Below are 12595 nucleotides of genomic sequence, written 5' to 3' on the forward strand. Positions count from 1 at the left end.
TCTTCCTGGAAGCCCCTCCTCTCCTATTTGGTCTTCTTGTCAAGCTAACTTACCCTTCAGATCCGAGCTCAGTCAGCTTTCCTCGGAGCAGCCTTGTCTGACTTAGGCCAAGTCTTTCTATGACATGTTGTCATTGTACCGTAAAGTTTCTCTCAGCAGGTGTCACCGTTTATTTATTTGCTCATTTTGTTAACACACACTGGCTAGGGGAGAGACACCGCGCTGAGGACACAGTGAGGACATAACGAGCAAGCCCCCTGTCCTCAGGAAGTTTCTGTTCTAGGATGGAGGAAGAGGCCATTATACATGAGGACAGGTTGAAGGACACCTGCCCTGTGAGGGGAGATACAGTAAAGAATTGTTAGGTTACACTTTTTTGTGTGATTCTTGGATAATCATCTGGCTCCCACAGTAGGCCACAAGGACACAGCTACTGAACCCTGCCTGACTTTTACTTTTGTAATGCCCATGTGCTCAGTTCCTCATTTTTTACCCACTACAGCTACAAATGATCCCCCAAAGTAGCAAAACATCACTTTAAGTAAAAAGTGGCTTGTTTATATATCTTTATAGCTAAATTTTTCATGGATATCTCCCAAAGGAAGGAAGAGTTCAGAGCATTAATCATTAGAAGAGACACTGCAGCAGGTCTTGAATGTGAGTAGAAAAATGTGAACACTGATTTAAGTGCTCAGGAATAAATAAGATGATCGTCTAAAGACAGTCTTTTTTTTCTTCCTCATTTGTATGTTTTTTTCACAATAACAGATACAAGACATACAGAGACACGCAGAGAGGAGCAGAGGCCATTCTAACATTAAGAATATTATTTTGGAGTTTCAAATGTCATAATGCCCAAGAAAAACATTCTCAGCTTCTAAATCAAATAAATTCTTTAAACTTGCATCATCAAAAAACAGGAAATATCTGCTTCTAGGTGTACAATTTCAGATTTTATAATGGCAAAGATTTAAGGGGTGGGAGGGTGACAGTTTTGGACCAGTGCAAAATAAACTTTTGAAACTCTGAAGTAACAACCTCTAACTGAGCAAAAAGTCTGGCTCATTTCTCTGATAAACAGTAATCTCCTGCTTAGAGTCATTGAATTATGTGGAAACACATTCTTGATGCCAATGGATTTTCAAGAAGCTGAGAAGGAGTGGAATGACAGTTCTCCCGTTTACATTTGGACAAACATAGGCAGCTCGGGTTCTCTTAATCTGGAAAGTGTAAGCCTTTCCATCAAGATGAAAATTTTTACATTAAACAAGTTTAAAAAGGAAATCTCTTAGTATCATTAAGTACTTGCAGTTCCTTAAAGTCATGGCTCAGTTAATCATTTGGTTTTAGAATGTTTTCCTGCAAGAACAGGGAAATCCTTAATGATACACTTTTTATCAATATAAAGAGCTTTTATTCTTGAGTTTTTAAACTTTTTTTTCTTGTTCAAATACAGTTGTCTCCATTCCCCCACCCCCCACACCCCAGCCATCTCCACTTCCTACCCTTCATTCTACCCCTTTGGTTTCGTCCATGTGTCCTTTATAGATGTTCCTGAAAACCCTCCCCCCATTAATGATATATTTTTAATTATCCAAAATAGTCTCCCTTTTGCCTTTATATATTTTTATATCACATGTCTCTGAAATCCAATAAAAGAATTAAGTAAATGATTTGCTTTCATATTTAACTTAAATAAGAAAGACTCAGTAATAGAAACATATGTTTGCACTTTGTTAATTTGTATGCAGGTCACCTCCTTTTCCAATGAGCAACTGTCTAATAATAGAAGGGATTCCAGGATCCAAGCCATGGCTCTTTATTTTATATAATAATACATACAACCAAACACTAACCAGTAAAACAAATTCATGTGGACATTCCCTCAGAGTTCGTCGAATTTCCTTGGCTGCTTATTAAACACAGCCAGTGTGCAGTAAAGAGCTGGCACATCTCTGGGTATATCCCCATTTTTTAAGAAACCCTACCGGGCACACTATACTTGCTTCTCCCCATACTCCTGTATTACTTGCCCTTAAATGCTGGATGGTTACCACAGAAAGGATTAAAGATGGTCTTGAGCCATCACAATAGAATCACTGGTTGTAAAACAAAGCATCTCCATACTAGAAAAATGTGTTTGCATTTGTGGTTTTTCCTGATGCCCTCAAATGAATGTCCCTGCGTCACAGCTGCATCTGTTTGAATGCCTTTTCCCCTTGGGTAAATGAACAATAGCACATGTTCTCAGAACTTGTCTGATGAAAATTCACAGTCTACTCTGACCCCTGCCTCGTGCAGCTTCAAATTGCTCTGTTTGTGCTTTCTTTCATAAATTATGAGAAATCTAAAAATTGTCACTATTTTGGTACCTTAAGAACAGTCAGTAATTGGGGATAAGGCTTAATCTTCATCAGGATCCTGAGGTTGTTCACTTAAAAAACTTTTTAAAGGAGGAGAGAGATTAAGACACACATCAGGGTAGAAAGCTCATGAAGTTATGCTGCACTAATCAAGTATTTGCATTATTCACTGTATACATAAACTTTCAGAACATGATTGATTGAAGTACCTAGTGATGTTAAGTTCAATTTGTCCTTTTGGACTTATCCAGAAAATTTGATATACAAGACACAAATGTCCCCAGTTTCATATTTTAATCATATAATTTCTGCATGCATGCCAAAATCAGGGTGTCCAATATCATGCCAGCAGGCTTATATAGATGAATGGCAAGACACATAAACTGGCTGAAAGAAAACTCCCATCAAATGTCAACCAGGCCACAGAGACGAACAAATCTCCACTTGTTAATAAACAGTATACAGTCAGAGGACTAAAAGCTAACCAAAGGATTCTCACAAGCCTGATTACAATAGCACAGTGATAAAATCCAAACAGCAAAATGTTATGAAAACAAAGGGTACTTACACTTTTGCTCCGAGAAAGCAAATCACTAGTATTTCTTTTCATGGTGGTGTCTCAAGTAATCCAAACAGGCAATAGTTTTTTCCAACGTCACTGCTCTCACTGCAACGATTATCCACTCAAAGGCCAACTGGCATTCTGAAGAGAAAGGCAAGGAAATGTTTAATCAAGTATATGATTAACATGTGTACTTTGAAATGCTGTCTTCGAGTAGGACGGTAATTCTTAAATTATTCATCAGAACAGGCTAAAATGATGCTGTGTTTAAAGCAATAAAAGTACACACAAGCAACATTTTCAAAGCAGCTTTTGTCAAATGTAAGTTAGAGATTTCAACCACCATCTGTTTTCTATTACAAATTCAAGTCTACATTTCTAGTAGCTAAAAAGTATATAGGTATGGTAGCCATAACCTAAAGTTACATGTATGTCATGAAAATGCATACTGCATCATGTGTTTGATGATTCTTGCTGGTACAGCTAAGGACCCCTCAATTTTCCACCAACAGATTACTAAGGTAGCCTTGTCCACTGCTGGTGGACTCTTGTCTACACCTGAAAGTCCTCTGACCACTACACCCTGGCCCTCCTGTTTATTAGCAATAATGCACGACATAGTGAGCCATCCCGGTGGCTCTTCAGTAAATTTTGTGAGGTTCCTACCATTCTGGTTCAATGAGACCATAAGGAAGGGTTGTGAGGAATGGTTTACCAAATTAAGTAATAACTATTTTATCCAAAAATATCCCAGGGTAGTTGCCACTCAAATGACATGATAGCTTCATTTCCTCAACCTACACTTTCCACTAAACACTAAGAAGGAGGTGCTCTGTTTTATGTTATGAAGATAAAGCAAATAGAACACCTATTGTGCTGTGTTCACTCTGATATTCAGCTATATTTGGATATTACTTACAAATGCATAGGGAATAATTGCACTCTGAGTGGAACAGGGATGAAGCAAACAAGCTTGGCCGAACACAGAAACGCTGACATTGTACATGTGGACTGGCATGGTAAGTGCAGGCTGATCCTAACAACAGCATGTATTCAGTCATTTGGATTTGTCCTGAGCTTCTCAAAAGACTTGCATCTAAGATTTATGAAAAGGAGTAAGAGTGTGCGAGCTCTGAAGGATTTTGTTTTGCTAAAGTGATTGAAAAATATCAAAGTGCAGAGTAGTGTGAATTATACATTCAAAAAAATAAACAAAAGGAAGTGACTATATACATTTTTAAAAGCATACCAAACAAAAGGAAGGAGGGCCCCATGGAACCCAGCCCCTCTGTGGGCCCCTGGAGGAGGCCAGCCCTCAACAGCAGGGAAACACAATGGTCCCACGCAGTGGGGAGGGACCTTCCCAAGCTCTCCAGCACCAGCGATGGCACATTCTCAAGGATCAAAGACTTGTTCTGAACACAAGAGTCACCATTCAAAGCTTATAAAAAGAAAAGGGACAGGTTTGATTCCCAGTCAGGGCACATGCCTGGGTTGCAGGCCATGACCCCCAGCAACCACACACTGATGTTTCTCTCTCTTTCTCTTTCTCCCTACCTTCCCTTTCTAAAAATAAATAAATAAAATCTTAAAAAAAAAAGAAAAGGGAGAGATTTTTAGAGAGGCCAGAGACATCACAACAGCAAGGCGGAACTAGAATTAGAAAAAACAGTTTATTATTGCTAAGAACATGTCTAGATGCAACTTGGGGGCCCAAAGGGAATGAAAGGACAAAGCTCTCTTCTGGGGCTGATGGAAATGCTCACCTGAAGTTAGAGGAAAACGTACAAAAATGGGTTGCTAGGATAAATATGTTTTCTTTGAGTGCATATGGATTTTTTTTTTTAAGTGTGTGGGAGTTGAAGGAAAGAGCCAATCCACAAATGCAAAGTTCTCAGCTAGTATACCTCCAGGAATTCAGTCACCTCTATTGATTAGTTACAATGCCAAGCATTTTATTTGTGCTCAGAAAATGTGGAATTATGTTACTCACCTAGATCATTTTAAAGAGTGAACAGAAATAATATAAACTGTGAACTAAACATTCCATTCCTAGGGGGAAAATAAAATCCTTTAAATGATGTAGGAAGATTATATGCTATCAAAGAAAAACTCATTCAAAATATTTCATTATCCATTTAGTATTAAATGAGTACCCTTAGGGGCAACCATGGAATAGTAGCCCCTAGTGGGCTAGTGAAGCAATGGTTTTAAGTTAACAAATAACCTGAGGATTTGCTAAATTAATGAGATTCTTAACAAATGTATCTTGACATCATTTAAAGACTGTCATTAAGAGATACTATCCAGTAGGAATTTTTAACCCATAGAAGTTAAAAGAGGAAAATGGATTTAGTGGAAAACAGTGCTGATGGGACGGCCCTTCCCAGCTTGTATATCTGAGCTCGACAGCGCAGACCTTGGAACCAGATAACCATAGGTTAGAGTCCCAGCTCTCTAACTTCATTCTGTGCAGCTTTAGGCACGTTACTTAACCTCTCTCAGACTTTTCCAGACCTAAAAAAGGGAGATAACACACACGTGTGCTTTGAATTTAGCTTCATGAAACAATAAAACTATGGAGATGGAGAACAGATCGGTGGTTGCCGTGTGACAGGAACAGGGTAGGGATGAAGTGGGCAGTGTAGATATCAATGGTAGCGTGAAGGAGTGCCTTTGTGGTGATGGGACAGATTTGGATCTTGCTTGTGGTGGTAGTTTCACAAATCTATTCATGGGATAACATTGCATAGAACCAAACACACATATGCACGTGCATGTAAAAATGGTGAAAATTGAATAAATTTTGTAGTTAAGTTAGTGTAGTTAATAATATTTTACAAATGCAAATTTCCTGGTTTTAATATTATACTACAGTTGTATAAGATGTCACTATTGGGGGAAACTAGGTTAAGGGTACAAAGGACTATGTACTTACTAATTTTACAACTTTCTGTGAGTTTATAAGCATTTCAAAATAGTTTAAAAAGCCCAAAAGTAAATAAATAATATGAGTTTTAATGTGTATAAAGTAGTGTCTAAGAGAATGCTTGGCTCTCATCACCATCATCCTTCATTATCACCTTTCTCTTCACTTACATCAAATGGTAAGCAACAAAAATCACCTATTCTTATTTTTCCCTTAAAAGTGCCAAACTCCCTCAAATACAACAAACTTAGGCAAATGTACTTTCAACTACAGAACCATGAACCATGTGTCAGTTAGTGTTTAGTCACCAGGGCTAAACAAACAATGCACTCATATTAGGATCATTAAGGGATAGTTTAGTAAAGGGACTATTGAAGAAGGCATGAGTAGAGTAGAGGGGTTTACACAGCGTGGTGCAGTTCTTGGGCTGGCAGTAGTGCAGTTCTTAGCACCTCCAAACTAAAGGGACAAGAAGAGGGATGGGTTACCAATACCTAAAAGGACATAGTCATAGAGTGGACTGCCTTGAAAAGGCATGTTATTCTCTGGGACACAGTTAGCCTCAGATAAGCCAGAAAGGACAAAGCAGAGGCGGTGAACATGATATCATACTCCTGCCTCCTTCTGATCCCCTGGTGGGGCTCCTCTTGCCAAATGCAACAGAGCCCAGGCAAAGGAAGCTGCTACCTCACACCCCGCTGGTCGGCCTCCCAGGACAGAAAATCTCCTAGGGTGGGATAGGGAGGAGAGTGGAGCTAGTGGGGACATGAAAGATGTGCCACAAAAACTTGGTCTGAAGTCTCTGGAGAGGATTGCACTTTTCTGTTATCTTATTTCATTATAAGAAAAGTATATATTATTTATCCTTAATTTTCACATTAGTCCTGTGAATTAGTTACCATATGAGTGCTATCCCTACTGTAAGGTGGGCCAAAAACTTCATTTAGTTTTTTCTGTACAATGCTACTAGTAGTGCTTAGTTATCTTTAAACTCATTTGAAACAATTTTGTTAGACTGTATTGTGACAGCTGTCATATTAGTGTGCATTTATCTGTTTATTTAATATTTTATTGTTATTCTATTACAATTGTCCCAATTTTACCCCTTTGCTCTCCTCCACCCAGCCCACCCCCAGTCCCACAGTCAACCCCCACACTGTTGTCCACGTCCTTGGGTCATTCATACATGTTCCTTAACTAGTCCCTTCCCCTTCTTTCTACCTTTATGCCCCCTTCCCCTCTCCTCTGGTTGCTGTCAGTCTGTTTCTTGTGTCAGTGTTTCTGGTTCTATTTTGCTCATTTGTTTGTTTTGTTCATTAGGTTCCTCTTATAAGTGAGATCCTATGGTATTTGTCTTTCACCACCTGGCTTATTTCACTTAAGATAATACTCTCCAGTTCCATCAGTGCTGTTGCTGGTAGGAGCTCCTTCTTTCTTTCTGCTGTGTAGTATTCCATTGTGTTAGTGTACCATAGTTTTCTGATCCACTCATTTACTGATGGGCACTTAGGCTGTTTCCAGCACTTGGCTATTGTAAATAATGCTGCTATGAACATAGAGGTGCATATAAAAAACTTATCAAAATTGTTGAATATTTTTGTAGCCAACTTAATATTGGAGATAGAAGAAAATAAGCAACATTTTTGGCATATTATGCTTTATTATTTCAATAAAGGTAAAAATACAACTGAAGTGCAAAAAAAGATTTGTGCAGTGTGTGGAGAAGGTGCTATGACTGATTAAATATGTCAAAATTGGTTTGCAAAGTTTCTAGGTACTATTGACCTTTTGGCCAAATAATTCTTTGCTGTGAAGCTGTCTTATGCTTGGAAGGTGTTCAGCAGCACCCCTGCTCTACCCACTAGAAGCCAATAGCAGGGGGGATAGCCAACACACTCAAAATATCCAAACTAATAAAGTTATTGGTGAAAAGGAACAATGTGTCTTTTATTTTATGGGGGAAAAAAACTAAATGGACTTTTGGCCAACCCAATACAAAAGAGGAAATCAGCTCCAAGAAGTTAATGAAATCACCCAGTAAATAGCAGGGCCAGGATTCAAACCTGATTTGTCTGACTCCAAAGCCCATGTTTTTGTCTACCCTACCATCCTGCTTTACTGCCAATATCATGAAGCAATGCATTTGAATGATCAGCAAGTGCCAACCTATGCAAATGTCAAAGCTGTGGCTAAAACAAAGGATGTTTGATTTAAAAGGTTTTACTTGCAGAAAGGCAGTTATCTTTGTTTCTACAAGTTCCTCCCTCAGGACAGACAATGCCGTGAGACTGCAGAAATGCATTCTCCCTGCAGGTGCACTATAAAGAAATCCAGGTGCGAGAACACTCACAGGTGCTATTTCATTATTTTAGGAATTTCCAGATACAAGTGAATCAGGGAGAAGGAAGAGTCAGCTCCTGCAGGGAGAACACTTTATAGATAATAACAAACAGAGAAGGTAGGTAAGATAGATGGTGCTGGAACATTCAAAGATGGACTCTGAGCTGCAGCACCTGAATAAATGTAGCTGCCTTGATGAAAGGATAAGAGAGTTAACCCAGGTTCTTTCCTAGAGAGTAAGGATTTATTTCGTGGAAAAAGCTGGGGACGGCATCGGAAGAAATACATTCTGCTTTCATCCCTATGTCATATACACAAGCTGTGTGGTATTAGGAAACTCTCTTATCTTTTTTTCTCTACCATTTGCTTGCTTCTCTGCAGATTGGAGAAACTATTTTCACAACCCACCTCACTGGGTTCTTATGGGGATTAGTTAGTGAAGTGACAACCATCACAGGACACCCTGGGCAAAAGAGGGAAGATGTAAATAGCAGGAAGCTGCTGTGGTCATCTTTAGATCTGCGCTAAGAAAGAGTCTTTTCTGTTAATTCACAACTTCAGGAGGAATAAGGATATATCAGAGACTTAGACACTGGGGCAAATGTCTAAGTTACCTGTCTTAAGTGTGGAAAGGGCAAATTAGGGGGCACTTCAGAGTGCCCATGGCAATAATTTAAACTTTCCCAAGAAAAGTCTTGGGTTTTTTAAGTGTTTTTAATTCATTTTTAAATTACATTTGATACTCAATATTACTTTATATTACTTTCAGGCATACAGCATAGTGGTAGACATATAATTTATGAATGATCTTCCCTATAATTCTAGTATCCACCTGGCACTATATAGAGTTATTACAATGTTATCAAGTATATTCCTATTTTATATATTTCTTATCACTTTCATAGTGACATAACTCATTGGAAAGGAATTTTATAATAAGTACCAAAAGTATAATGGTGTTATATATTTTATATAGTAATTCAGAAAGCAAATTGAAACACAGAAACTGCTTTATATTCAAAAATGTTCTTAGCAATGCTATTTATAATAATGAAAATTTGGAAACAATTTAGATGTCCAATTGTAAGAAAATAGTTAAATAAATATGAGAAACCTCATGATGTACTATGCATTTAAATGTATATGTAGCACAAGATATTTTAATTACATGAGAAAATGCTTCTACTATAATGTTAAATGAAAAACACAATAAGTTGTATAAATAGTATGATCTTATAAAAAGTTATGCACAGAAAAAAGACTGGAAAGAAATACAGGAAAATGTCAGTAGTTGTAAGTAGATACAAGTATTATGAGTGGAAATGAGTATTATGAGTACAGGAAAAGATCAGTGGTTGTAAGTAGATACAAGTATTATTTCATTCTATATTCTTTGGCTTCTTAAATTCTTAACATTTGGGAAATATAATACTTAAAAATCAGTAAAAGAAAGTATTTGAGTAAGTATAAAACAAGTTATTAACCTCTTCCTACTTCAAATTATCTTGTAAATTCTAAGCCTTTTTTGGTGTAATTTTTCCAGGATGTTGTCCATTCAGTTGTTCGTTTTTGAATGCCCAACTTTGCTGCTTTATACACAGTATTTGACTTTGCCTTTGGGACTCTACTAACTGGGAAAAGGCTTAGTTTGAAAAGGCTGGCCCAAAATTAAATTCTCTCTTGCCGAACCTGCTAATCTATTTCATCCTTCTTTTATTTTTTTTTCCAGAAATGGTGACTAGCCAAAGAAAATCTTTAGGCTGTCCCTCACCTTGAAATTCAAACAGTTATTGAAGCTCCCAGGCCCCCCACCCTGCCACCCCATGCTAGTTTCTGACAATGCAAAACACATGGAGCTCAGACAAATACAAATGATGGACCGAATCAGCAAACAAGAGATTGGTTATACAGGATGAACAGGAGCTCAATCCATAAGATGTTTTCATATGTATTATAAACTATAAAAATATAATGGAGAGGAAACGTCTGTCACAACAAGAAAAATTAATAAAATCAATTAACAATTGACCTCTTTATCTAGGTTTAGCTTCAACAAGCTTTTCACCCTTTGAGCTATTCAGATCCTCTTCTTAATGTCTTCCTTAACATTTGATCAAAAGTTGTACCTCACCCCATCTCACTTTTTCATATCTCCTTGAGATGATGAGGGAGTTCCTCCTGTCTGAGAGGATGAAGTATTTGTTTCTCTTCCCACACACAGTTGTGTCTTCTGCTTACTCCCTATCTTTCCCCCCTCTATCTGCTCCTTCTGGCTCCTTCCTCTCATACCCTAGTTATTGTCTCCAGAGTCTCTCCTCTTGTTAAAAAAATCCTCCTTAGCCCTATAATCTCTCCCTTCCAAATATCATTCTTTCCATAATCAAGCTTTTAAAAGAACTGTCAAATGAACTTATTTTCTCCACCTCCTTACTTCTGTTCTCTACCCCTCAATCTACTGCAATGTAGTTTCTCTCCTTCTACACTTTAACTTAATTTCTAAGGATTCTTGACCTCCATGTTGCCAAATATGACAAACTCTTCAGGAATTCACTTGCTAGGCCTCCCTGCTATAACACTGATAGTGTTTCTTCTAGAAACTCTCTCTTCCCTTGTATTCTGTGATATCACTCTCTGCTGGTTATGATTGTTTGACTTTTTTCTATTTTGTGGGAATCTTCTTTTTTCACTCCTTAAATCTGAATAAAATCACTGCTCTTTCTCTTCTTCAATACTTCCCCGACATGACTGCATACCAAAATTATCCAGGGAATTCTATAAAAGACAGATTTCTGCCCTTCCACTAATGAATCAGAATCACTAGGAGAGGTACAGAGAAATCTACTTTTGACCAATTCCCTAGATAATAGTCATGAAGCTTACAGAGCAATTCAAGTGCCATGCTATTGATTGGCACTTAAAAATCTCTGCTCTAAATTATATATCTGGGAAATCCATTAGTTTTCAGTGTTTGATTTGCCATATGCTAATAACATATGTGCAAATACTGATAACATATATGTATGCTAATAATGTATGTGTGTATATCATACCCTGACTTCCCTTCAAACTTTTTATATTCAGAAGTCTACTAGACATCTGCACTTGGAAGATCCACGACTATTTCAAATACAACATGTCCATATAATCCCTCAACATTTTTTTGCCTTTTTTTCACTCCCAAATATGTTCCTTCTCTTCTTGTCTGTTAAGTGGTATCACCATTGATCCAAGCCAGAATACTGAGCCCCTCCAACTCCACAATCACCTACACTCAATCAGTGACCATGTCCTGCTGGAGTACCGAGCAAATATTTCTCAACCCTATTCTCTTTTTGCAGGTCTACTGCCCATACTCTCTTATATCTACACCACTTCAGGTACTTTCTAATAGGGGCCATATAGGTACCCCCCTGTCATCAATGCTACCTACTTAGCCCTCCCTAGTTCATATTTCCCTCATTCATTAAACAGAACCCCACATACTCCATGCTGTTTCCCACATCCATGTCCTTATCTTGATTGTTTTTTCCTCTTTCTCATCCCCAAATCCATATCCTTCCCTCTTTACTTACTCCTACTTCAAGACTCAGCTAAGACATCATCTCCTCCTGAGTTTCTTGATCCTCCCAATATCCCCAACACCACCCCCATTTCCAACCTGAACCAAAGTCCTTCTGTAATGACTTCTGCATGCCTTGCAACAGTGTCTTTGTCAAATATACTGGAATGTTCTGTGTCTCACTGCCACTGCCACCTTGGACTCTAATGCCCTTGAGGGTAGAAAACTCTTCATGCTTGTACATACAATCACAACATAACATAGGCTCAAAAATTTTTACTGTTTTCTGCCAAATGGAACTGCTTCCCTTGACTAGAATTATGAAGAGGAAAGCACATTTTGTCCCTAGACTAAAAAGAATCAAACATTTTTCTTTGTAGCTTATATTCATACAAAACTATCATTCTATTCCCTTCTCCTCCCCCAAAATGATAACAGTAGTCCCTGTTATTCATTCACCAGACATTTACTAGGCACTTGTGGTAAGCGATGAGCTGTGCTAAGGTCCAGGGATGCAAAGATAAATATAATAAAATCTCTCTCTACAAGGAGCTTGTAGACTAGTGGGGGGGAAAACAAATAGTACAATGCACTAAGTGCTCTGACAGAGGTACAGAATAGCTGGTGTGGGACCCAGAGGAGGCAGAAAGTGATTCATACACCTAATGGCTTCCAAGCCTATTCTGAATTATTCTGCTCTTGCGAACAGTTTGCTTTACGTTGTTCAAATGCCATTTCGTATATTGATGTTTCTCCCCAAGTAGAAGGAAAAGAACAAGAAAGTGAAGACGAGTCGTTGTTTTCACATTGTTTGCATGTCTGGTCAGACCTCTGTCCCTACA

The 12595-nt window shown here is 38.1% G+C and overlaps 1 long non-coding RNA gene across 1 annotated transcript; it reads left to right on the forward strand.

The window, feature by feature from the left end:
* Positions 1-6860: 6860 nt before the first annotated feature.
* On the forward strand, positions 6861-7546 carry LOC118499233. Its single transcript, XR_004901759.1, has 2 exons — positions 6861-6894; positions 7415-7546. It is a non-coding gene; the product is annotated as an uncharacterized LOC118499233 (long non-coding RNA).
* Positions 7547-12595: the final 5049 nt, after the last annotated feature.

This window comes from Phyllostomus discolor, chromosome 3, assembly GCF_004126475.2.
Source record: "Phyllostomus discolor isolate MPI-MPIP mPhyDis1 chromosome 3, mPhyDis1.pri.v3, whole genome shotgun sequence".
NCBI classification, from domain to species: Eukaryota; Metazoa; Chordata; class Mammalia; order Chiroptera; family Phyllostomidae; genus Phyllostomus; species Phyllostomus discolor.